This window comes from Palaemon carinicauda, chromosome 4 (genome assembly GCF_036898095.1).
Source record: "Palaemon carinicauda isolate YSFRI2023 chromosome 4, ASM3689809v2, whole genome shotgun sequence".
NCBI lineage: Eukaryota > Metazoa > Arthropoda > Malacostraca > Decapoda > Palaemonidae > Palaemon > Palaemon carinicauda.
This window is the reverse complement of record NC_090728.1, coordinates 131,177,575-131,182,574: the sequence shown is the minus strand read 5'-3', so window position 1 is coordinate 131,182,574 and position 5,000 is coordinate 131,177,575.

The window sequence follows — 5,000 nt, the reverse complement described above, 5'->3', positions numbered from 1 at the left end:
GCCATTTCTCCTAAGCTAGCAACCTCCAAAACTATGTAGACCAGTGATTCTTAAACTGGGGAGCGCGTCCCCCAAGGGGGATGCAAACAGGGCTGCTAGATGGTGCCATTTTTTTAATATTAATTGCAAAATAGTCAAAAACATTATCACTGCTTCCATATGTTTTTTTTTTTTTTTTTTAATATCATCTCAAAACATAACAAAAACTCAACTAATAAATGCCAAAAGTTATCAGAGTGACACGTGTGACTAACCCTTAGATGAGAGCGGTCAGAGAGTGTTTCCCCAGGAACTGAACACGTCTCGTACCATCTTATTGCTCATCTCACCCGCTCTTACAATAACAAATGGTTGCCGTAGTCTGGCTCAGTCTGTCAAACGAAGTAGTAAGGACTTTCAAGTCCTGCATAATATATTTCAACCATTATCAAGTACTGGTAAATGCTTCATTAGTTTTGGTGTATTTAGTGTAGCTCTGATCTAGAAGTATTTTTGTTTTCGGGGGAGGGGGGGGGGTTTACTGAATGTTCATTCATCCCTTTGTAGCTGTTTTACTATTCTAGGTGAGTTATGTGCAGTATCAAAAATCTAATTGTGTGTGTAACACATGAACAAGCAGAAAAACTTGTTCATATCATGGTATGATTTACCAGCTTGTGCGAATGTATTGTACATTATCCTTATTTCACCTGCATAATATATATGTTTCATTTGATATACTTATAACTAGGGTGTTCATTTATTTGAGGGGTGAAAAGGGGAGTTGTAATGAAATTATGCATATAGGCCAGAGAGACCAGATTTTAGAAATTTAAATGTGTCATTACACAACACACATGCACACACTATATATATATATATATATATATATATATATATATATATATATATATATATATATATATATATATATATATATATATATATATATATATATATATGAATAACTACGATATATGTAATTATGTATGCATTTGGAATCCTCATAAACGTGAAGATGTTAAGAAGAAATTATTGTCCACATGGAAGACTATATTATCTTCTAGTTTTACATATTATATATAGCAACAATATGAATGTTTTTATTAAATTTTAGTTATTTCTATTAAGATTTTTTTTTGGTCTGAATGCTCAACAATATTAATTAATGAATAACTTCGTAAATTTGTTTGATTTTCTGAGTACTTGATTTTGTGAGTCTTTTATGTTTATGTACCAGAACTTGTGTAATGTGCTTATGTTTGACTTAAAATAATGTAAATAATGGGTATATGTAGTATATGTGTGAATTTATGTGGGTACGTAGTTTGAAAGTTCATTTTAACCACTTATCACATGTATAGAAAATATATATGCATTTGTGTATGTGTGTGGATTTATTTATTTGTTAATATGCATATGCATTGAATTTTATATTAAAGTGGGTATTGAACTATATGTCGGTTTGTTTTACGTATTTATGCTCATTTGTGTGAATCGTTATGAATTGTGTGTATTGGCATACAAAACGCAACATATTGTTTATAAAAAAAAAAAAAACAATACATACATATATACGGTAATTTCTATTTTGGCAAAAATTTCACGGGTGGGGAGGGGGGGGTGGCATGTGGTCTATGATTAATGCAGAAGGGTGGTGCAAGGCAAAAAAAGAAAATAATAAGAACCAATGATGTAGACTTTAATGTTAAAATAAAAAGGAGGTGGTAATCTTTCACTGTAATGTCCTTATTTTTTTTTTCTTTTGTGGCCTACGCAACTCATGGTGTTTGGTTTGGTGGGATCAAAACGTATATCCTAAGTTTGAGTCAAAACCTGAAGCACATGTCTTACCATAGTGAAAATAAGAAATACAATCATGAATTTGATCTTATAAGAAATTTAAACGGCACATGCTGGTCGTCATCCATTAAATAAGTTGTACTCAGATAGCTGTGCTATATTTTTTTTTTCTTTTTTTCATTTACTCTGTGTCGTTTTCATTACTCCAACAGACAAGATGATTTTGCTTTATTTTTTCAGCCACTATCAGGATTACATAAGTCCTTTTATATTTCATCTATGAAATATCTGTTTTTATATTGTTAATATTTTTCAAAATATTTTATTTTGATTTTCATCACTTCTTATATCGTTTATTTATTTCCTTATTTCCTTTCCTCACTGGGCTATTTTTCCCTTTTGGAGCTCTTGGGCTTATAGCATTTTGCTTTTCCTACTAGGGTTGTGGCGTAGCTAGTAATCATAATAATGATATGACAATGAACCTTTGCAGGATGATGCCAAGAAAGAAAGAAAATAAACACTAAGAAATCTTAGATACAAATTTGGATTAGGGAAATATCCAAAAGAAGGTCAGACAACGTTATAAATTGCAGTAAAGAATAGTAAAATTCAAGACTTTTACCCATGAGAAGATAAAGTAAAGCTCCAAGAAAGAGAGACAGAGAGATAAATTGGGCGGGGGAGGATATTCGATTAAGGGAGATAACCCAAAACAAAGATGATGTGCAAATGTCTGGACGCTGAATATCGAATTTATAATGTCTCTGATATGTATAAAACTTTAGAGTTGTGTAAGTTTCTTCTGTTATCAACTAATGAATCTTTTAACCAAAAGTTCCATATTGATTCCTAATGAAGTATAAATGCAGTAGAGTAAAGCATAAAACATCATAACTTATTGGTTGATTTGCAAGGATATTACTTACAATCATCATACTGAGACGGTAAATTTGGTAGTAACCCTTTACTATTTGATTGGAAGAGCATATTCAAATACATGGAAAGATTTACATTAATATTTAAAAGATAAGTTAAGTTAAACAAACATATAAACTTTTAAAGTAATTCAGGTTAACCACTACTTTCAAACCTTGGAAATATCTTAAGAAAATCATAAAAAATAATGGGTTACTTGCATTTTTTATTTATGGAAACCCTAAAACAGTTTTTTACATTGTGAAATTCACACAAAAAAAAAAAAAAAAAAAAAAGAAAAAAAAAAAAGGAATCCTTAGTTATAGTAAGCATTTCGTATAGCTCTGTCAAAGCATACAATAACTATTAATCTCTCAGCGCTGAAGATATGTGTAATCATAAAATCGTTGAAATATAAATGACGGTAACAGTTAGTTATTGTCAACGTTGAGAAAATTTTTAGTTAATTAATTAAGCGATTCACTTTACTGGAAAGGAAAACAAAAAGATAAATGCATATCCGTTTTTGGAACTTGTATGTTTTAAAAATTTACAATAAGATGATTAAGGAATGTATTTTGATCATATGCTATATTTTTATTTTACTATTACTATATTTTCAATTTCAGAAATACACAATATATATATATATATATATATATATATATATATATATATATATATATATATATATATATATATATATATATATATATATATATATATATATATATATTCAGTATATAAATATGTTTGTCTGTGTATATAGAATTATATATATATATATATATATATATATATATATATATATATATATATATATATATATATATATATATATATATATATATATATATATATATATATAGATATATACATACATATATATATATATATATATATATATATATATATATATATATATATATATATATATATGTATTTATATACATATATATAGAATTATATGTGCATATCTATATATATATATATATATATATATATATATATATATATATATATATATATATATATATATATATATATATATATATATATATATATATATAAATATTCACATACATATATACATATGAATATATATATATATATATATATATATATATATATATATATATATATATATATATATATATATATATATATATATACATAACTATAAATATATATATATATATATATATATATATATATATATATATATACATAACTATAAATATATATATATATATATATATATATATATATATATATATATATATATATATATATATATATATATATATACATACATATATATATATATATATATATATATATATATATATATATATATATATATATATATATACATACATATATATATATATATATATATATATATATATATATATATATATATATATATATACATACATATATATATATATATATATATATATATATATATATATATATATATATATATATATATACATATATATATATATATATATATATATATATATATATATATATATATATATATATATATATATATATATGAGTGTGTGTGGAATTAGGATCTAATGAAATTGACGTAAGACATGCCTATTTTCTCGTTAAAACCATAAAGTCCTAATCCTTTAGAATTGTCAAAAGATGATAAGTGACTTGGGTTTTCATACGATAAGTAATAAGGTAAAATAACAACTTTTTTGGGAATTAGAGATGGAATTTTAGCCTACTTTCCAATGATTACGAGGCTAAGACTTTCATTGACCAATCCATATTCATCTTTTGGTTAATATAAAATCATTTTATTGCCATTGTTTTGTATATATTTGAAATTTATATCCACCGAGTATTATTAAGAAAACTTGCCTACTCATTTGTCAATCATTTCAATATGTCATGGTGTCAATGACTTTACATATCAGGATGCCAGAAAACCTCAGATCAAACAGTCAGTCAATTATTATTGCACATGCAATCAATATTTAAAAAAAAAACAGGAATTAGTTTACAATATAGTGAATTCAAAAAAAATGTATGGTTTAAACGATACAATCGCTAAAAATGCTTTACAAATATTGAAATAAGTATCTGTTGTCGTTAATCTCCTTCGAATTTTATATCTGTGATACGTAACTTCCTTCGAAGGTGGTGTAACCTGAGTAAGGGCTTAGGTAAATAAACAATGGGCGGGAATTAAGGAGGATGAAGTGGAGTCACTGCATGTGCAACCCAAGAATCGTCGATCTTTTGATTCACTCCGTACTTAAGTTTTTTTTTTTTAT